The sequence below is a fragment of the Rhinolophus hipposideros genome (assembly GCF_964194185.1).
Source record: "Rhinolophus hipposideros genome assembly, chromosome: 18".
Taxonomy (NCBI): Eukaryota; Metazoa; Chordata; class Mammalia; order Chiroptera; family Rhinolophidae; genus Rhinolophus; species Rhinolophus hipposideros.
Genome location: NC_138064.1, coordinates 13,230,784 through 13,254,080, shown reverse-complemented (window position 1 = coordinate 13,254,080; position 23,297 = coordinate 13,230,784). Strand labels below are relative to the sequence as shown.

At 41.7% G+C, this 23,297-nt stretch overlaps 1 protein-coding gene across 2 annotated transcripts in view; it reads left to right on the top strand.

Annotated features, from left to right (window-relative positions):
* CREB5 (cAMP responsive element binding protein 5) overlaps positions 1-23,297 on the top strand; it is a 381,389-nt gene that overhangs the window by 124,239 nt on the left and 233,853 nt on the right. The gene's annotated exons all lie outside the window — the stretch shown is intronic.

Below are 23,297 nucleotides of genomic sequence, written 5' to 3'. Positions count from 1 at the left end.
CCATCACCACAATCAATTTTAGAACATTTTCATCATCTCTGAAGGAAGCCTCGTGCCCATTAGCCATCACTCCCCATTCTCCGTGCCCCTAGTCCCAGGCAATCATAATCTGCTTTCAGTCTCTATGGATTTGTCTATTCTGGACATTTTATATAAGTGGAATGATATAATATGTGATCTTTTGTGACTGACTTTTTTATTTAGCAGAATGTTTTCAAGGTTCATCCGTTTTGTAGTATGTATCAGTACTTTTTATGGCCAGATAATATTTCCTTGTATGGACACATCACATTTTGTTTGTCCATTCATCAGTTGATAGACCTTTGGGTTGTTTCCACTTTTCAGTTATTATGAACAATGCTGCTATGAACATTTGGGTGCACATTTTTGTGTGGATATGGTTTTTTTTATATCTCTTGAGAATATACCTAGGAGTGGAATTGCTGGGTCTTACGGTAACTCTATGTTTAACTTTTTGAAGAACTGCCAGACTGTCTTCCAAAATGGCTGCACCCTTTTACAATCCTAATAGTCTGAGGGTTCCAACTGAGGTTTATTTTTGCAAATACAGACAGCCTTGGACTGAGGGGTGGCCAAGAACTGGTTATTTGGGGGAGGAAAGAGGGAGATGTGCATGCAGCTTGTTCATGTGGGCTGCTGTCTCTTTATGGCGATGATTCTCATCTAGGGTCACCCCATCCCATCGCAGTAGCTCAATTTTACAGTTCCTTTACAAGCAGTTCTCAGATCAAATTTTTCGACTGAAAAAAAACTAAGCTATGCAGGATTAGGAATCAGGAAAACTGAATTCAAGCCCTGATTCTACCACTCACTCTGTGATCTTGAGTAAATCGTCTCAGTTCTGGCTTCCTCATTTATAAATTAGGTGCATACATATGGGGCCACTGGTAATGTAGATAATAGAGCTTGGGGTGGAAAGAAAAGAGGGGCAGGTTGGGGTCTAGGCCTAGAGGCTGAGAGCCCCAAGGAGTTGGGAATTATTAATTCAAATGTGAATTTACGTTATGAATATACATTTGTCAAGGGAGGAGGTAGAACATGTTTGTAACTTGATTTGTAATTTTAAACAATTTAGTCATGTGGGATATAGATCTCCATTTGTATTCTTACCTTGCAGCCCACAAATAGGAAAGAGCTAGGCCTTCACCACGATCTTTATACGAGCTTGTACGAGACTATAGGGACATACAGCCTCCACACATTTAATTTCCCTGAGTTGATCCAGGTTAATTTTTATAACCACAGAAATTACACTATGATGATAGCATATGGTTCCCAAATCCCCACATCAGCGTCTACACGAGTAATTATCCACCTTTCTGTTTTTTTGCTGTTTTTGTTTTAATTTGCATTTCTCTGATGACTAGTAAGTTGGAACATCTCCATATATGTTTTGGACATTTGGACTTTCTCTTTATTAAATTCCTATTCATATTTTGTAACTATTTTCTATTGGGTTTGCCATTTCTTTCTTGTTTATTCTCAGAATGTTGTATATAGACAGAGAGAAAAGAAAACGCCAACAAATTTTAAATTGTGATAGAGCCAGAAAACAAAACAAAACAAAACAACAGCAGCTTCCTAAAAAAATCAGCATTACCTTACAAAAACAAAACAAAACAAAAAACACAAAAGATAACCAAAAAACCCAAAAAACTATACCCATATGTATATATAAGAGAGAAATATGTGGCAAACTGTCTCCAACATAGATCCCCAGGAGTCTACCGCTTATAGTTAGATAGAATCAAAATGTGTCTTTCTAGACTGCTGCCTTTCAGTGAAGGTCATGTCTTTTTCCTTAGGAATGGGTTTGACAACAGTCTTGCCTGAAACTCCTGTGCGTGTGAAGATCTCTTCACCCTCTCTTCTTTATCTCTGCTCTTAGGAGACAGTATTTGTAAAGGGTGGCAAAAATACTATCAGATATTGCCGGGTATTGCTTTGTTTGAATTTGATGGAAGGGTGGTGAAGGCCAAAGAAACTGCTGTGGTGGCCATGTCACACTGTCCAGTGCAGGAGGGAGAATTCAGGCAGAGCCCTCCTCAGTCTTCACAAGAATTCTTTTCATATCTCCAAGTTCTATGTTTGGCTACCATGACTTCTTCAGTAGTCTCTTTTGGAATAGTATCCACTTGAAGTGTTTGTCTCATTCATTTTATTTTTCTCTGTAGGTCAAGAGGCTACATCTTGCTTTAGTTTCTATTGCTTCATCCCTTAACAGTGAGTATGGCAGGGAGGAACTTCACCCTTCATCCAAATCCCAGCTGCTCTTCAAGACCCATCTTCACGTAGTTCAGCTCCCCGACTGAGCCAGTCAACAATCACCTTTTTATCTTCTTGTGTTAGTCAGTGTTCTCCAGAGCAACAGAACCAATAGGATTGATTGATCTATCTGTCATTGATCGATCAATCAATTGATCAATTGACCTATCATCTATCTATCTATTTTTCCATCCGTCCAGGCTGGAAACTCAGGCAGAGTTTCAGTGTTGCAGTCTTTAGGCAGAATCGCTTCTTCTTTGGGAAACTTCAGTCTTAGTTCGTATAGGTCTTCAACTGATTGCACGAGGCCCACCATTGATTTAGATGTTAATCACCTCTGAAAAATACCTTCACGGCAGCATCCAGACTCATGTTTGACCAAACATCTACTCACCCTAGTCTAGACAAGGTGACACATAAAATTAACCATCAAGCTTCTGGACTCTTGAACTATTCACGTGGCCTGTAGTCAAGCGTAGGCTAGTGACACCTCTGGCATTGTTTTTTTTTAATGTTTAACTTTGTGTGTAATGTTTGCCTTGCCAACTTTTTGAAGATAGAGATAGATTATTATATCTTGACTTTTTATGGGTTCCCTAGAGTACCTAGTGGGACGCTACACATGTTGTGCTTAATAAAGTATTATCCAAAAATCTTTGCACTAAAGTGGCCTTTTGAAATTAACATTAAAGTTAATATTTAGAGTTAAGAATTGAACTTTGGTATTTTGTGTCCCATTCTTTTTACTCCCCAGTTACAAACCAAAAGACTTACACAAATTCTCTGGGCAATTTTTGATTGGAATTTTAGTAGGGTCCATATTTTGGCCAAGCAAGCATTTCAATTCCCTTCTCTGATATCAACTCAAGTTTAAGCTCTGAAACTGGCCCATGAATTTGATGCTGTTCTCTTAGCTTCCTATTCCATACCCTTGAAAATGAACGCATAATGCCCCAAAATATTTTGGGGTGTGGTATCCCAACTTCAGTGAAATGCAATGGACTCAACCAATGGGTTTTCTTAGCCATCGGTGAAATGTCTCCTAAGATCTGTTAAACTGTCTCAGACTTACACAATAGGGAGACCGTTGTCAGTGACAGATGACATTCAGGGTAGCACCCTAAAAGCAAAGAATAATTACAGTAGGATAATTGACCACCAGGGCACTGGTGGGGCCAAATGGATGTAAGGTTAAACGTACAGATATTTCTGACTTTAGGTCTTATATGTATTGGGAACTTTCCAAAGTTCAGAGCATAGAAATCCCCATGATTCTAGTTAGCTGAGTAGATGGTTTCCAGAACATTTGAATCTCTACAGCGCTTTGGAAAACATAGAAGATTCTTTTACCCACATGGTCTGCTTGTACTGAGAACTAATTAACTCAAATTATGTTTTTTTCTCCTAATTACTTCTTTGTTAAATATCGCCACACATTATTTTCTCTATCAGTTTTCTCAGGGCCAAGAGACTCCCAAACTCGCTCAAATCCAGGCACCCTCAGGCTTTCAATAATTTTTTCATGGCATTCCTTGGCCAAAGGAAATACCACGTCATTCTGCTTATTAAGTAGTTAGGTCCAAACAACTTAACAAGCATACAAACATCTCAGTAGCTATTTGAAATAAATAACACACAGTTATTGAAAGAAAAAAAAGAATACTTTTATCTCATTCTTAAATAATCATAATTACTTACTCATGGAATGTGCGTGCCCATTGGGCCCTTAACAAATTTCCCAAATTCTAGAGTCAAATTGGACACCACCACCCTTGTTTTCTGTTCCACATTTATTTTTGCATGGTATTTGCTTTTGATCACAGCAACCACCAAAAATCCAGCTTTGCAAAGATGTGATATAATCCAAAGGAATGTAGTATGATCTAATGTTGAAACACTGACGACCTCAAGTTTGCGCAGTGCCCAACAGATGTCAAGTACTGCTGTTTCTTTCCCTGAAACTCTGAAAGGTCTTGAGGCAATCCTGCGAGTTCAGTGCAGCATGCTGGAGTATCTTGGCACACAGTTTGGGAAATGCAACCCTAGGCATTACATTGGATATTAGCCCAAATGTTAAAATCTGTCAAATCTCGGAGGACTAAGAATTTCTGACTTGTATTTCAGACTGAAATTTCTCTTCAAGGGATCACATCTGAGACTTAGTACCTACATCTAGCTGTTCTTCACTTCCACGGGGAGCTTCCGTGGAGGAGAGCGTCCCCCCGCCCTCGTTTTATTCTCTGTCTTTGGACATACACACAACCCGCTATTTAGCTCCCTAATTCCTTGTCAGCAGTCATTTTAGCCAGAACAGTTTGGTGAACAATGTTGTTCCTTTCATTAGATGCCTGTTGTTTTTGCACGGCCAACTTCTTGTTTTATTTTGGTTATTAATTCCCATTACAGATTTTGAGCACAAGAAACCTAGGACAGAACCTACGTGTGGGGAAAGAGAAAAATGCTGTTTTCTCCTAGAGGTTACCCACTGAGATAGTTGTCATTTCTGGTGGTTTGCTGCAGACCCTTAGTCGTTTGTGAGCTGGCAGATGTCACATGAGCTAAGACCCCGGAGCACGTCAGCCACTTGCCTGGTTTCGTGGGCCTCTTCTCTGGCCTCTGCAGTGGGTTTTAGGCCTTGGCCTTTGGCTGCTTTTCTGAAGAAGTCTCATGACATCACTAAGCTTCAGGCTCAGTGACATGTTAGCCTTACTTTATGTCTCTCTTTAGTAAAGGTTTTGCTGCTGCTATTGTTTCTTCCCCCTCCTTTTCCTTCTCTTCTCCTTTTCCTCCTTTTTCCTCCTCCTCTTCTTCCTCCTCTTACTCCCCCCACTCTTCTTTTTTCTTAAAACATGCCCACTATTTCCCTTGCAGCAGTTGAGCCCTGAAGAGCTAAGCACCAAGCCCACTGGACAAGTGGCTACAGCAACTAGAGGTAAATGTGTCGCCTGTCCCTGGATCCAGAACATTTCCCAACGGACAGGGAGATTGGGAACAGGGCTGCTGCCCAGTTGTGAAGGTGGCTCCAGTCAACACGGGAATCAAAATGGCCATCAGTGGCAACTGCTTTGCTTTACAACTTAATAAATGACTCCATCAGACGCCGACCCTGCTCACCTCCATTCTTTCTGCCTTCCCCAACTCCTTCGCGCCAGCGCCACCCCCGCCCATTTTTCTCATCAGTCCTTTACTGCCTCGACTTCTCCATTTGATTTTTGCACTCCACCTTTGGTCTCCGGCCTGTAAAATATTCTTGTCGCTGTTCCCAGTCAGGTGGATGCCCCCATAACTCCTGTGTGATATCAATAACCCACGCTAGTGAAGCCAATGAGGTAATTTTCCCTGAAGCTCTAAATATAATTTAACAAGTTAAACACTGTAACATTGTGGTGAATGCGCTATTAAGGGACGGTAAATTGCTTACATAGCATCAGTAAACACAGTGCCCTAAAGCGAGAGGCTGTTAAGACTTTATAATCTAAAGCAGCATTTGGAGTATCACCCCGCGGCGTTCGCTTCCCGTCAGATAAAAACAAAGCGGCTGAAGTCTTTAGTTGATGCCAAATGTACGTAGGAACACAATAAGCTTTAGGGGGTAATTACTTTCTGCGTGCTTGATGTGGATTTGCCGAGAAACACATCTGTTATCAAATTTGCCAATGATTAATTTGATCCTTCTATTTCCACAGAACTGGGAGAAGTCAAGTTGGTTACACGTGCCAAGCCAATTGGTATATGGCCCCCACAGGTTCATGTTGTATCGTTTTCTTGGGACAAGAACACAAATTTCAGTGTAATCTGCTCTCACATGTTAGATTATACCCTGCAGGATTATATGTGTCAAAAAACATTTTGTGTAATTAAATGATCTTTGGTGTCGTTGAAAGGGTGCAGGGTTTTAAAAGTTAATGGCATCTTTTGGAAGCAAAATAATTGATGTTTCAGATTTTGCAAGCTCTAATGCTTCTTTCCCCTTTCCTCTTCTCCTGATGTCCACCCACCCCTAGTCAAATCCCTTCACAAAACACACTTCTTCTGCTGTCCCTTCCCAGGTTCATATCCTCAGCCAACTGGTGACTAACCCTTTTTGTGTTTTAACTATTATCCAGAGTATTTGGTCTAAAGTATTTGCATTTGAGTTCTGGAAAGCTCTTAGCATTTTACAAATATTACCTCATTAATCACCACAACCATCAGACTGACAGTGTTTGCCTTATTAAAAAGTGGTGGGAAAAAAGAAAGCTCGCAGTGGCCTGGAGACCTGACCAAGGTTCCTTGGTGAGTGGAGAGTGAGATGGAGAGAACTTGCCATCTCAGGCACTTTTCCATCCCCAGTCCTCACTTCCTGTCACCTCTGAACAAGGCTAAAACCCTCTGGGGTAGGGCATTTGGGTCTGCAGGATCTCAGGATCACCTTTGTGACTTCCGAGTATTTTTGGAATCTTTATGTCTAACTAGCTAGCTGAGTTACATTTTGAGTCTGAATGAAAGTTCCTGAGTAGGATTCAAGTGTTCCTTTTCTTTTGTTATAATCAAGGCCATCCCAAGATTACGGAGACTTTCCACTTCGTGCCTCTGAGATCTAGTACAAAATGCCAGTTCGTTGATAACAGACAGTAACTGTGAGAGAAGGACATGTCACTGGGGTTCAGAACAACAGGCAAAGTACTCTCTGTTCATATACTATATATAATTGGCAGGCAGTACCTCAGCTCTCAACTGGCAGACTTGAGACCGGCGCTGTACCTTTTCAGCCCATCCTTTGGGCTGCATGTTGTGTTGTCTTGGGACTTTTTCTGCTCATGAGGGTGCCTGCTACCTGCGTTCATCAGCAGAGAGGTATTAGGAGGATGGTCGAAGGTGGGAGATGATACAGGATTATTTGATCTGGGCCTTACAGTCCACTAGGGATGGCTTTGGTCCTGGGGCTGGGTTAAAATTCCTTCTGTGTGGTGAAGTATGAGGTAGGCAAGATCCCGGAGATACTTTTTACACAGAGATTACTAAAAGTGCTTTCAGCTGGTGTAGGCATTTCTGCTGGGAAATAGGCCACTCTCCAAGCGGTGTTTCCACTGAAGCCAGTCAGCCAGGCTCCCTGTTCGTGTAGCTCTGAGCATGGCGGGTGTGATTCAGTTTTTTTCTCCCAGCTTTCTTCATGCCAATAGGATACACTCAAAGGGGGCTACTTTTGTCTTCGTGATAAATTATAAAAACACTAAGATCAAAAATGTTTCTAAACAAGAACAACTTTATCTTACTCCTGAGTGGCTTTAGTTAATTTCCAAATTCCATAGCACTGCAGGACTCCCCCTTCTCACCCTTCCCTAATTTATTTCTTAAAACACAACCCAAATATATCATGGGAGATGCACCATAACTTTCCTTTCTTTCAAGTAATGCATTTTTGTGTAAACATGTTGTTTATGAAAGAACCTTTTACGGATGCTTTGTGTTGCCTTTGCTCAAGAAAATACATTTTAAAAGAATTCTCCCCAGCCTGGCATGTAATGTTTCATTAGCCAACATAACCTTGTTTATTTGCTTTTTAAAATTTTATTTGGGAAAGGAAATCAATTTGCACCCCTGACATGCTGCCAGGTTCCTGTTTATAAGCACACAATAGGCAGCTTGGAGGGGGCAAAAATACATAGTTTATGATTTCAGCATTAAGTATGACACAATCTGTATATGAAACCACAGAGGCAATAGTGTTTTCCTGTCGCTGCTGCCACACTCTGCACTTTAAGCTTTTAGTCAGAGCACTGTCCAAGTCAGCACAGAATAACTGGCCCTATTTTTGCTGGGCACTTTAAGTGTGAGGAAGAATTGTCAGAACAAAAGGAGCTCTTTGCTGTTTTTTTTGTTTTTTTAAAATACCTTAAGCAACTGGATAACTGTGTTGCGCTTTGGGGAGGCCTGAAGTGTCCCTCTAACTTAATTAAGAGTGTCCTCAGGCCTTCTGCTGTCACAGAGTCCCATCGGCTGGTGGGAGACTGGAAGGACCTCATGGCCGGTGTGTCCATCGTCAGAGAGAATCCCTTTTCCTTCCCTCTAGACCCCCCCAATGGAGATGCTGAGTCACCCTCCAGACTTGACCCTAATCCTGCCTCTTTTGAGTGCCTGTTTCATCCCCAGCTTGAAATAATTACCTTGTGGGTCCAACGTATCCAGGTCCAAATGTGAACAGGAGATAAAGTCACTCTTTCTACTTCATAGAAATAAAATTCTCTAAAATCTACCCCAGCGGAAAGACAACTAAATTAGGAGTCAGGAGATCTAGATTCTAGTCCCGTTTCTGCCTCAATTTAGATGTGGGCCAGGGTTCTGATCACATCCCCTCCTCTGGCCTCTGTGAAGACAGGGAGTCGGGTTCAAGGCTTTCTATGGCAGCTTTCAAGTCTAAAGTCCTGAGAGCAGGTACGTCTCAGTTTCATCATAATCTTCTCCTCGAACTTGGAATTTCTTCCTTCCCGTCTTCCCAGCCTGCATTCAAGCTGGGTCTCCTGGTTTGGGTCTCTCCATCTGAAGTCCTTTCTCTGCTCCATCCCTCCTTTTCACTGCCCTACTTTCCCCTGTTGCAGTAATTACTTCTTTGGATCTGCTTTTTCTTTGTTCCTTTTTCTGTTCCTCAGTTACCACAGAAACCTAACAATGAAATCCTGCATATTAAAGGTGTTGTCACTCTGCTGGCCAACATCTCTTTGGCTACAGATGTCCTGCCTGGAGGTGGCCACAGTCCCCTTCCGTTCCACCCCTGTGCCATTCTCACCAGGGGTCAGCCTGCAGCCATCGCCTCCTATGGAAACCCCAAAGGGCTTTACCAGTTTTCTTAAGTGACTCTCTTTGGCTGAGCATACCAGAAGCTCTAGGTATGTGACTCTGTATGTGAATCTAGAATGTTCACATGAGTGAGCTGAGGAGGGAAGCCGGACTTTGGAAAAAACTTGAATACAAGGGGAATCTTTCATTATTCATCTCTGCTAGTAATTAGAGGGCACTATTGACTAGATATAATTGGATCATGTCACAGAAATTAAGATGAAAGACCATAGGCACTTTACCCCCTCCTTCCATCACTGGCTGAGAATCACCCCCCAGCCCTCCCCCCCTTCAACCTCCACTTGAATTTTGTTCAGCCAATGCTAGGGCTCAGTGAGTTTGAGTTGTCTTAGAAAGAGTAGGCAGCTGTGTGTATGTGTGTGTGTGTGTGTGTTTGTGTGTGTAGAATGCTTCCCTGAATGCTCTCGCCATGTGCTAAAAAGAGGTTTTCTGGATCCCTTCTTCACAAAGATAAAACTAGGTATTAACTAGGTCTTTTCCCTTGGCTGCCACTGGACCAGCATTAAAAAGCCTTCAAGAAGAGTTCCTGATGACTTTAATCCCAGTAAATGAGGGAGAGGGAGAGGAAAGGGAATGATGCATTTTAACCTTGTCAGCACTTCTTCAGGCATTGGAGCCTGGACCTCTATTAATGTGGAGAAATGAAAGGATGTTTGAATAAATGGAGCGACATACAAGACAAGGCATCCACGAGGGCCCTGATGCTTTGGGGGGTGGGGGGCGGTCTCTTCTGATGCCAGCAGATGAGAGATTAGATTTTAGGACTCAACATTGTCATTGTTCCATTGAAAATGGTGTACTAGTTAGTTACCCAGGGAAATCAGTATTGTGTATAAATGCAGAACTAACTCAAAGGCAGAGATGCTATCCCAGGTGAAGATAATATAGGAAATTCAAATACTTTGTGTTTCATCTTTTGCCTTGAACACGCTTTTACCAATGGTTATAAGCCTTTACAATGGCGTTTCACACTGAGGTTCTATTTGACTTTTAAGTCAAATAGACTTAAATTCATCTATAGGGGTTTGAAAACTATTTCATAAAGTGGTTAGTGAACTCTGTAGGTATAAAAAAGACATCTGAAAAACATTTCTTTATACATAGGTCTCTACTTGGGCTTGTTTAAAAGTCACTGGACAACATTCAAACATTAAATGAAACATATCTGCAGAGCAAAAAATTAAACAAACACACCTATATCATCAGCTTAAGGATGTGGGCGTCTACGGGTATGCCCAGGGAAAGATGTAAGACCTTTTGTCCAAGGACTCACTTACTAACCCCTCCGCCTATATGGGCGTAGTTCTTATGTGGGTCCCTGATCGCCCTGAGATCTCACCTCATCTTTATTTTAGGTTTTGAAATGTTATTTCTCAGTCTATCAAGTAATCCGTACATTTGCCCCACCTTCAACTTGTCGGTGGAGATATGGCATCATAGGATTGAAATGAACTCAAGATAAAATATTATAGACTGTTGCCAAAGACCAGGGACCAAAACATTTGGTGTCCTAACCCAAGAGTGACAGGTTGCAGGGGAATCTCATCTAAACAAAAATGTTTCATTGGCCTTTGTGCTTCTACTTAGCAAGCCAACCCATAAATCCTGACTCTCAAGGTAGAAAAAGGCAACTTTTAAACGTGCTTACTGTCTTCCCATCCAATGACTTTTGGCAGAAAGGAAACTTGAGCTCAGCACTGTCATGGCTTCTTGGCCCACAGGCACCAGGTGCCAAACTTTTCTTCCTTCTTTGACTCCCACATAGAAAGCTGTTCCTATTCCAAGCCCGATTGTTTCACCAGGGGGAAAATAGACAAATTCGGAAGCTTCAGCCTGAAAGTGAGCCGTTGTTTTCAGGGTGTGGAGCTGGTGTCAGAAGAGCCGTGCTTGTCCAGGCCCATATTTGTGGGGTGGAGCTGGGTTACATGGACACACGGTGGGATGGGCACATCTTCGCTCTGCCTTCTATTGTTTTCATCAGTCTTGTTACGATTTATTAAGCACACGGGTAAGTTCAGTTAGTGACAGTCCTGTCCTTAGATGGTTTAAATGAGAGGAAAGGAAATAAAGATGCAGATAACATTTTAGTTTTTAGTCATAGTAGGTAGGGTGCAGTTAAAAATGTGTCACTGGGTCCCAAACTGGGGTTTCTGATCTTTTGAGTACCTTGGATCTCTCTCTGTCTCTCTCTGGTTCTCTCTCTCTCTCTCTTCCTCCACACACACATTTTATATAGATAATACGTGTATTAATATGTGTATTTTATATACTATTCTATGGTGTGTGTGTGTGTGTGTGTGTGTGTGTGTGTGTGTGTGTGTGTATAGAGAAAATCTGGAAAGATATAGTAAAATACTAGCTTTTTCTACATGTTAAAATAATGGTAATTTTGTTCCTTCCCACCTATTTTTTTCTTTCATGTAAGTTTTCCCTAGTGAGCAAGTATATTACAAATTATTGCTTATAAAATAAAATAATGCAAGTTGAATCAAGTCGGAGTTGTACTGCATTCTTTCTGATTGTCCATCCAGGCCTGCTCTCCCCCTTTCCCACCCTCTCTGACCTGCAAGGCTGATCTGTATACGGCATGTTCAGGAGCATTTTTCACCTGTATTTTCCCACTGGATTTTGACCAGTGGTCACAGGGGCAATCACAGCAGGTTCCAGAGAGGGAGGAAAGGGAGCCTGAGGGTCTCTTTGCCCAGCTCCTTCAATTACTTGCCTCCTTTGACCAAGGGTCACAGCCCCTGCCAAGAATCCTCGCCACACAGCTCCCTCTCCTCCCCTGGTCCTGCCAACCTCTTTCTCCCCTGAATCGTGGTAGCCTCACTCTTCTCTCTCTCCTGTAAGCCAAGAGATGCTAACAGCTTCATGCTGGAAATGGCCCCAGGGTATGGCACTGTGGCATGCAGCTTCCCTGTATTCTGCCTACACCTTTGCAAATAATTCCTGTATTCATCACCCCTCAAATTATGCAGTTTGATGGTGCCGTCTGCTTCCTACTGGGACCCCAAGTGATACAGTAGTCGACCTCTTTAATTGAAATTATACATTTATCTGCAGTAAGTCTGCCCTGACTAGCTAAAGCATCAATTTCTTTCTGTTGGACTAGAATGTAATCAGCACTGCGAAACAGCAGTGTCTGAGGGTACAATGCAGTGAAATAAGATTTTAGAAATTAAAGAATGTGAAAGCTTCAAAAGATAGGTAATCGTACAGGGAAATGAATTCGTAACTTTTAAAGGAGTATTTTAAAAATATGACATCTAAGGAAGAAGAATCATAAAAAGAAACCTTGTGGAAAAAAAAACGAAAACAGAGTCTTTGGATTTTCCTGTATATTTGTCTTTTTCTCAAATTCTTATTTTAAGACTTGGGATCGAAATGGTCTTTTGGATTGGAGTAAGTGAGGGAGGAGTGGATGTTAGGAACAGGAAAGGATGAATTAAATAAGGGAAGTGTGGAAGCGGGGAGGCAAAGTTGTCATTTCAAGCAGAGAGGCCTCAGGCACAGGACTTGTTAGGAGCTACCATGTGAGCAAACATTTGGAAGGGGGGAGCGGGATTTGTGAGGCTAATGGGAAGAAGCCTTCCAGCTTGTAGGAGCAGCTTCTGCCAAGGCTCCCATGCGTTAGCAGAACATCAAGGAGGTCAACATGAGTCTGGAGCAGAGTAAGGTAAGGAGTAGCAGGAAATGAGGTAACAATAGTAATAGGTGATGTCACGCAGTTTGGAGATGTACCTCGTAGGTATTGTAAACACGGAAACCACTTCATTGACACCCATTTCACTTTCTGGACCCCTCTAAGGATCCAGAAAACCCAAGTTACTGCTAGGAAACTTCTTAAAAATTTGCTCTTAATATTCAGACAGGATTTCTGGAAGTTTCTTAGGGGACTGTCATGTCTAGCTGTGGTCATGCCCCTGTACTACACAAAACATGCTGTTTCATTTGCTATGGTCAAGTGAAAACAGGTATGTCTTTATATTAGAATTTCATCAAATAAGACAGACGAAATCTCTCATTAATTTCCTCGGTTGCATTACATAATTTGGTTTTTGCGCTAAGACTTAACAAACACTGGTAGCCATGATTCAGTTTGCTTGGAAGCAATGTGGTTCAAGGATACTTGTCCTCCCGTAAAAGAGTCACTTCCCAGGATAGAAATATGCTGCTTAATTACTATCGATCATTAGGACAGCATAACAGTAACTTATGCTTATGAAGTACTAAACAATTTACAAAGCAAGGCCATTTACAGTGAGCCACCCGACGGGTTCCTCCAGAAGGGCAACGAGGTACAAGCACGTTCCTTCCCCATTGTTTCGGAGAAGGAAGTCGATCTTGTAGCACATTTTCCTTCCCACTGAAGATCACATTTCTATTTGATGTTAAGAGCATAATGTTGCCAAATATTCAGGAATGCAGATGCCTAACCAGTGCTCCAGGCAGGGGAGTTTTCAAGCAAATTAATCTTTGTGGGCCAGCCCTACCCTCTAGTTCTTTGGGCCGGGAGAGAAGAGCTGAGGAAGGGAGGCTTGGGAAAGGCAAGGCAATGGAAAGATTCTTCTCGGAGCTGTAGTATATCATTAGCAGCTTTTAAGAGAGTGCTATGTTTATATTTCTGGTCATTAAGTACGTATTTGATTCTCTTTGAAATGCTGAAGAAATAGACCCTCTGCATCCCTGTGGTAGTTTTACGTGCACTCTTATTTTAAGTAATTTTACATTTTTGGGTGAGGAAGGAAGAGAAATTTGTTTAGTAATTCTAGAATGGGCCATTTGCCTCTTGCACTGGCTCTCCCAGCTTCTCAGTGTGACTTCCCAGCATTTCATTGTGTGCTCAGCACCCTTTTTTCCCTGGGCAACACAGATGTGTAATCCTGGTAATGCCACTGGTGCCAACCATTTCCCTTCCCCATCCCGGCCTCAGGGTCCAAGTTCCTTCTTGCTTGTTTCTACTCATTTTGCTTTAGCTTTTCCTGTCTTGTTTGCCAGTTGCTCAGGAAGGCCCATCTCGCCTCACTTAAACCAGTAGCTCAGGTCTGAGTTCACCAAACACATGGCAAATTGAGGAGACAATTGAGCTGTGACTTGGCCTCTCTGTGTTGATAGGACTTATGAGGACTCAGATCAGCAAATGTTATCTCTTTGTATGTCAGGCTTAACACGGCTGTGTGCCCAACTTAGACAAGAGGAAATCATAAATTGATTGCTCTTTATCCGCATACCATCACCTCAGAAATCATAATTCATTTATTCATTCCATCAATGGTCATTTAGTTCTGTGCCAGGCTCTGAGCTAGGCAATAGTGATAGTAAATAAGAGAGGCATTAAATTCCCTTTCTGGAATTTATAACATGATGAACTGGAAATAAAATGATACAATTACCCATGGTGACATGTGCTCTAAAGGAAAGGATTGAGGTGCTGAGGTAGAAAATAATGGGTGGGGGGAATGTCTTTAGTTAGGGAGGGGACATAGGGAAGATGAACTGAAGTCAGAGGAGAGACAGCAGGGCTGTAGGAAAATGCTACAGTATGTTCTTAAAGTTCTTTTTACTGTGTCTTAACTTCATAGGTCAGAGGAAGTGGGGTATACTATCCTCATTTTGCACTTGAAAAGAACACCATCCATCAATCAACAAATTTATTGCCTAAAGGATAGGGTTTAGCTAGACAGAGAGGAAGAGAAGAAATTCCGGGCTTACGGAATGTACCTGCAAAGGTGTGAAGGTGAGAATTTGAACTCCTGTGTTGTGTAGTGAGTAGAGACGTGTGGCTGGAGTGGACGGTTTGGACAGGGGACAAGGGAAAAAGATGGGACGGGATATATGAGCCTCGAGGCAAGGCTGAGTAAAAGCGGGCTTTACTAAGGAAAGGGAAACTCCGGTCAGTTTTCGAGGGGAGGAGTGACAATAGGAAAATGATGATTTACACCAATTCATTGGACAGTAGGGTCCGGAGCGGTCGGGAAGGGACCAGATGATTGGAAGCCTAGAAAACAGTAGGAAGCTGTTGTGTAATCAGGGTAGGAGGTGATAAAACTGTGGGGCTTGTGGACAGCAGAAAAAAGACAGATATAGGTATCATTATGAAGACCAAAGCAACAGACTGAAGAAGTTAAATAAAATCACGTGCTCAATGCTGGGGCTTGGCTGAAAACACAGACCAGTTCAGTTGATTAGCCCTTTGCCCTTCAGACGTGGTCTCATCAGCTCTAGGTGATGTGTCTCTTCCTGTTTCTGTTGTGTGTAAAGGCAGTTTTCAGATTCATTTGTTTTTCCTCCCCACCTTTCCCTAAACTCCCATATCCCTAGAAACTTTTTTCTCTTTCCACAGCACTGGTTACACTTACTATGTAGTCACTCGGCCAACATCTATGTGACAAGCATTGTCTTAGGTCCTGCGGACAATGATGTGAAATCAGACTCTGTCCCTGTAGTCAAAGTATTCACAGCTAAAAGGGGAGAACTTAAAAATAAGTACATACACCAATGTGTTGACAGGAGATTTGAAGGAAGCATGTGTGAAAGAAGATGGAGGACAAAGGAGTGGTTAATTAATTCTACCCAGTGGAAAGGCCGTGTGAGCCTTGGTAGTCATCGTGATAATAGCAATGATAATTATAATAACGGCAACTAACAATTACTGGGCATTTAGTGTGCTCAACATTGCACTAAGCTCTGTATTTCTGTTTCTTAATATCAGCTTTATAAAAATCTTACATGGTAGGGTTGTTCCTATTTTACAAAAGAGAAAACCGAAGCAAAGAGAAGCTCTAAACTTGTTCAAGGTCACACATTATTTATGTGTGCATAGAATATTTGAATCGATTGTGTATCTGCAAAGTACACATCATGGAGCAGGCATTGGCTGTTCTCGAACGTGGCATAGTCACTGCTCCCAGGTCACTGGAGGAATCACACACGGAAACAAGTCTTGCTCTCTCATGGAGGTGTGGACAACGCGCTGTGGGAACACAGCAGGGAACAATCCACAGGCCAAGCAGGAGTAGGGGAAGGCTCCACAGAAGAGGGGACATTAGAGCTGGATCTTGATACACGGATTGACTGCAAAGAAGAAATATTATGTGCAAAGGCGAAAAAGAGACGTGAGGTAGTATGGAGTAGTCTAGGAGCACTGAGGTCTGTGTATGAGAGCAGTGAGGGGGTGTTAGAGAGGCTGGGCTCCAGGAGGTGATGTGGGAAAGATTAATGGGGATTAGATTGTAAGAAGCTGAAGTCAACGCGCAGGCCTATGTGTATGGCAGTGGAATGCCAGCACAAGTGTTTAAGTAGGCTGGTACCATGATGGATGCAAATCTTTCTGGAAAAAAATTCTTCAGAAATGAGGAACCTCACCAGTGAGCAGTGAGTACAATATCAGTTTTCAGTGGCGTTCGTCTAGTGTCTAGCTACCAGGATATCTGTGGAAACATCAACCACAGAAATGTGCCCAACTGTAATTCTCATAACCTGAATGAAGTGGCGCCATTTTCTTCCTTTTAACTCATACGATTATATTTAGCAGAAGCAACTGAGACAATAAAGTGGTAGATGAGAGCAGACACACGGACAGTCCAAGGCACTGAGAATCCAAACAGGAAGGAGCAGACGCTTTGAGAGACACCTGAAAGTGGTTTCTCACAGTCAAGGGTGGCACCTAAGAAGACATTTATTGTCTTGAGCATTTTACTACAGTATTAAATGAATAGCTATAAAATGCTTACAGGGATGGTTCTGGGCTCCCTTGCCTCAAACCCAGTATTAGAAAGGAAGGCAGCGATCTGGGACTGGAGGAGAGTGTAGGCCAGTCAGACGGATCCTACTTCCTGGAAAGGGGTGAGTGGACTCAGGCCAGTCAGGGTCACAGCAGTGTGCGAGCTGCTTTTACTACCCATGGCAAGGCAATTTTCCTTGGAAGTTGAACTTGATCCATCAGAGAAATGGTGTCTTTCTCAGGCTTTCCCTGAGCTCTTGGAACTCTTGAGGAAGATGAACTAACACCGAAGAGTGAGCAAGTGAGGGTTGTTTGTTTGCTTGTTTTAGTAATTCGATAAAAGTATTGTTCAACACTCTGAACTACAGCTTTCTCTCCCTAATCTTAATCTGCCCTGTGCAGTGCACACCAGTCTAGAAATGCCCATGTAGACAGCGTGATCATAAGACAAGGGCCGCTAATCAATCACTTTGAAATGAAGTCATGGCTTTTTTAGAGGAGAAGATGGTGGTGATGACATTGATCCAAATTAGTGGTATGACAGATATACTGTAATTCTCAGCATTGCATGCCAGCATCAATTAATAACTTCGTTTAAAGCCCATGGAAAGGATATCAGGTACAGATGTTTTTTTACCATGTCACTTTCCACTAGAAAATATTTTTACAGGGAGATTGAAGAGGGAGTAGGTCTTAGTAGGTAAGAACCTGGACTCTGAAGCCAAGCTGCCTCGACCTGAACTCCTCCACTTATTGGTTGTGTGACTTTGAGCAAGTCACTTAACCTCTCTGTGCCGTAGTTTCCACATCTGTAAAATGGGGCTAATAATCATACCCTAGACTGATGATAAAGATTAAGTTTTCCGACATAAATAGTATCGCTGTAGAAGTATTAGTTATTATTAATAATATTTCTATTTAGATCAGTCATAGGGAGTAGCTACCCAGAATGAACCATTCCTCTCTGAGCTTCACATTATAAGCTTTACTGAAAGGAAACAAGTACACGTTTGCTGTCAGGTACTATGCTGAACATGTATTATCACATGTGATACTCTCTAGAATCCTGTCTGTTAGATGATTCGTTTCCATTTTAAAGATGAGGAAGTTATAGCTCAGAGAACCTGAATAACATGCCCCAGGTGACAGGGAGCTGACATAACCTTGTTCCTGATTCCAGTGCTCCTGTTATCTTTCTGTACCATGGGTCCTCTTAGAATTCTCTGGGGATAAGGAGCGAACTCTAAAAAAGCAGAATTTAAATGTGCATGTTAAGGCTTCAGTTTTGACAGTGCCCTGCCCTCTCCTTTCCCTTCCCCTCCTGCAGAGGTTGCCTGAGATGGTTTCTTACCTTATGTTGGCCATCTTGCACTGTGTAAATATGCTAAGGAGAATGCTATGGAGAGAGAGGCAGCCAGCATGACCCCTGGTCTCCTCACCTCCCATCTGCTGCGTCTTCTCTAATACCTCACTCTCCCCTCTGTCACGGAACAGCCCACCCTGTTAGTAGGATTCAGAATACCCATACTGGTACTCCAGCTCTGAGAGCATCAGAAAGGAGTCAAGACCCTCTAGAATCCATTCTACAGCTCCAGAGAGCCTAGTATCTCCCAGAATGGAAGAACCTTTGTTATTCTGTGAATGTCTCAGACATCTTTGGGATGCAGTTCATGGATGTTTACATCTGAGAAGTTCTGAAAGTCTTCGTAACTGCCCGGGCATCATTAAGATGCAGACAATTTCAAGATTGCACAACTCAACTTGTAAACACGTGTTGAGATGACCCTGGCTCTTTATAGAGAAACCCATAAAGTCTCCACACCTTGGCAGTTGGACAGAATATAGATTTGAAGATAACATTTTGGGACCTTATGGGAATCAACATTATTTTGCCTGTATGCTCCAACCTTCACTGCCATTTGTTGTTCATTTGCCTTCATCCTTCATTACCACACCCTGAAATTATAGTTATTTGTAAGAACACCGATGTATATTCATACACATCAGGTTGTTTTTTTGCGTATTGTATTCCAAGTCCATGCATGCAGAAAGACAATTACCACTCTACCTGAAGCTCACTGAGTATGCAATCAAGACTCATTATTTCCCTGGTTCTCATCCCATTCACACCCTTTATGTCTCAGAACAACAGTGAATGGAGAGCAAGGTATATTGCAGGACATGAAGGGAGGAAAAAAATCAAAGGGCGTGTGGAGAAATTTGAACTGAAGAGGGAAAATTTTAGGTGAAGATAATTTGTCTGTGGAGCTTTCATCTTTGATGTCTGAGAAATTTTACTTTCTGTTAGATCAGTTTCTTGAATACTGATCCCATGGGTCTGGTAGGAAGCTGTAATTTTCAGAAGGCTAATTTCTGCAAAAGCTTATGGTTATGGAGAAAAATCAATGTTTCTAGACCCATGAATCAGTTTAAAAAGTCTGTTTGGATGTTTCGTGTCTCATAAAATGTAACACAGAAGGAGACTTATGGAGTATCAGAGCTGGAAAAGATCAGGGAGACCATGTGGTCCAACCCCCTGCTTTTATTATTTCAATGAGGTTATGGAGCCAGGAGAATTGAATGATTTATCCAGGTTACATGGCTACAAAGAGGGGTAAAGAGACTGGACTCGGAGAGACATCCTAACGCCTAAGCCAATATATTTTCAACATTATCATATGTTTACTAATCATTTGGAAGCATCTGAGCCAAAGTATGAACTATGTATCATAAATGAGAGAATCTTAGCAATAGAAGAGACCTCTGAGGTCATCTAGTGCCATCTTCCTCCCGTTGCAAGAATCCTCTTGGTGACATTCTTTATGATGACCAGTAGTCTGTACTGGCTTAACTCTGAAGCCCAGTACTGTACAAGGCGGCTTGTTTTGTGTTTGGGTATCTCTATATGTTCGTACATTTAAAAGGCTAAATTCGTTTTTTTAAAGTATCAGTCCAGAAGGAGGGAGGGAGGCCAAAGGTGAATGGCATGGCATTAGGGATAGTGTGGAGTTTTACTCGTTCTCATCTTTAAATGAAGATAATAATGCCTACATTTTTAGGGGCATTGTGAGGATTAGAGGTGCAGTTTATAACGCCTGTACACTAGTGGCTGCTTCAAAATAGGTCCTCACATTGTAGCTAGTATTGGCTACATTATCATTATGATCCCAGTTTTTGAAATTATGACTGTTGGAGCAACAGAGACTATGTATAATCCCGAAAATATTTGAAGGCAAGACTGAATATTTCCCGATTCTTCTACCTTTCTTCCTGTGATGCATTTTGGATGCCTTCATTGCTTTCATTTCCTCCTATTTGTCAATTTCCCCCTTAAAATGTGGTGGCCAAATGTGGTCAGTTCAACGTGCTCTACAGTGGAATAATTACTTCCCTTGATCTGGACATTGCACTTCTCTTACAATAACCTAGATTTATGTCAGCGTTTTTGGAGGCCAGATCACATAGTTGGCTCAAGTAAAACCTGAGCCTACTATCCAGAACATTAGCCATGCCTCCCAACATGTGTCAACCACAGAGTTGACAAGCACGATTTTTACATCTTCATCCAAGCTGTTGATAAAAGTGTTGAACAAGAAAAGGCCAAAGGCTGAACCTCGAGGAACACGCCCAATCCTTCCTGGCATATTGACATCCATCCACTGGTTTTATGACATTGTTTCACCAGCTCCAAATCTATGCACCTATCTAGAAGAAATAACAGCAAGATAGAGTCATTCTTGTGTTTTTGAAATTGGATATTTAATTTACCGGGAGGTACATTGCCATTCTTTTATCAATGAAGATAGGTTTTGAACCCGTAATTGGGAAAATGTGAACTCGGAAAATAATTTCATGTTTGAGTTACTATGTAATGCTTAAAGAGAAAAATATCTCCTCTTAACATGAAATAATAATGCTTGCTTAATTGTTTATTTTTTCACAATGTTTTGAAATTACTCTCTGGGTGTGGGGGAAGGAAGCTGGAGAATTTGCAGATTTCATGTGTAGGGGAGAAAGGAGATGATTGAAGAATTATAATATAACTTTCAGAAGCCTTCTCTATCTGTGGTGGAGATCACAGAGACAAAAAGATATCTTTAAAATGTTGGTGGGGAGAGTGTGAAGTGGTTTCCTAGATAGTTTTTTTTTAATTCTTTGTAATGGTTCTCAGAGAAGATTCATAAACTTTTTTGGTGGAGAGAGACATACTTCTTTCTCTCATTAACATGATTTACTCTGAAGAAATGAAACCAATTTATTTGTGCTGCAGCACAAGTCAGTTTTGTTGGTTTTTCATGGTGGAGATAATGGTTGTTGCCATCATTTGAGCAAAGTAGTCAAAGACTTGAAGCTCACCTCTTGGTATCTTTTTCCAAGGGCTCGTTTAGTATTTTCTCAAAAGCTTTACTTTCCAATCTACATGGCGTGTTTATGGTTTTCTTCTTAATCCTGATCCTTTCTATTTCTCCAGTTCCTAACCAAACAAGTTCCTTAATATCTAAAACTCTTATTATTGTGAACATAATTTGAGATTTCAAGGTAAGTAGACAAGAAGTTAGCACGCTGAAAAATTGCCCAGGGAATAAAAGATAAGATTTCATCGTACTGAATGTTCTAGGAGGCTATTTTGTGTTTTATTTATTCACTCAGTATTTACTGAGCACCTACTCTATGCCAGCCACTGACCTAGACCATGGAGACCCAATGGGGAGCAGGGTCAGATTTGGTCCCTTCTCTCATTGTGCTTATATCCTAGCGGAAGGAACAGATATTAATCAAATAATTGAAAACATTGTAAATTTGTGGAAAGTACTGCAAAGGAGAGGGAGATGGTGCCCATCATTGGAGAGGTCAGTGAAGGCTTCCTCATGAGATGCTTGATCTGAGATGTGAAGATGTAGTCAGGGGAAGAGCACAGGTAACAAAAAAGAGCACATTCTAAGGTCCTGTGCTGAAATGGAGCATGGTCAGTTTGAGGGCAGGGAAATTCCAGCAAGGTGGAATAATCACAGAGAACAAGAGTGATGATGGTGTGAGATGTGAGATGAGCTGGGAACGTGAGAGGGGCCCCATATAGACCTTGGCGATCATCTGAGGAGTGCTACCAGAGTCTTCTGAACCATGGGAAGCCATCCTAGAAGTGGGGGAGGGGACATAAGGGAAGTTGTGTAGACATGATCACTGTGGCTATAGTATAGAAGAAGAAGGGAAGCCAGAGTGAGTGACAGGAGACCAATTAGGAGACCACTGTCGAGTCCGGGAAAGGAGATGGTGGTGGTTGAGTGTAGGTTGGTGGAAGGAGAGATGGAAAGCCAGAAAGAGACATAGGATGCTTAATTTGAATTTGTAGTATTTGGGGACTGCACATGGGGGTGATAGAAAACAAGTGTCAAGGGTAACTCAAGGAAGGTTCATAGATCTTATATTCTTATTTGTGAATTTAAAGGTTATTATTTTTAAAATTAAATTGTGTTACTTGATTGATAACCTTTGGCAGCATAGCACAACATAAATAATTTTGAAAAGACAGTCAGGGACTATTATTGACCAAGTAGGTGACTGTGAGCAAGATGAAAAATTTTGAGTGTCTTTGAAGATTCAAACAATGGAAAAAATAACACTTGGAATTGTTTACTTTACCAAGATCTCATTAAGACCTGGGGAAATAAATTTGTTAAATTTCACTTTCAAAAGAAATAACAATTATTGTTGCTTCTGTTGTATTTAGTTCAATTCTCTAGGCCTCTAGATCCTATAAAAAAGAATTCAAGCATATCCCCGCACTGACACTCCAATACAAATCAACACTTCCTTTCATCTTACTTTAACCAACCACATTATTTTCCCACATCAGGAAAACCTTCCAGTGTATAAGAGGAGCTTTTGGGCCGTGTGTGTATGTATAAGCCTGTCTGTGCCTTTGGGAACCCACGACAACACAGTTGGCTCACGTCTAAGCCAGGGGCCCAGTTTCCATCTGGACTCCTGACAAACTGTGTGGTCAGGAGTTAGAAATCAGAAACCTGGGGAAGGTGCAATGTGATGGACACAACCACCCCAAATACCATATATGTTATCACCATCATTTAACACGTAGTGCAGGAAATCCTGTTCTTTGCAGAAGATCTTCAAAGAACCACTTCTAGTTCTCCTGGGTAAGATTTATTTTGTTCTTTGCTAACCCCAAAGCGCAGACAGATATATATATTTTTTCCTCTAGTAAATTGCTAGTGACACTTCATTTCTTTCCTTCATCTTCAACCTGTTGTCCAACTGACCTCTCGAGTTTCCCTACACTCTTAGGCTGAAGCGCTGTACCTAGTGGCTTACAGCGGCCCACTTACTTGATTTGCTTTGCCCTGGGCTTTCTCTCTTTTCTCGGTTTTGAATTTTTCATGTTTCAGTGCCACCATGTTGATCAGCGCCTGTAGCCTCAGGGTGAATTCTCTCC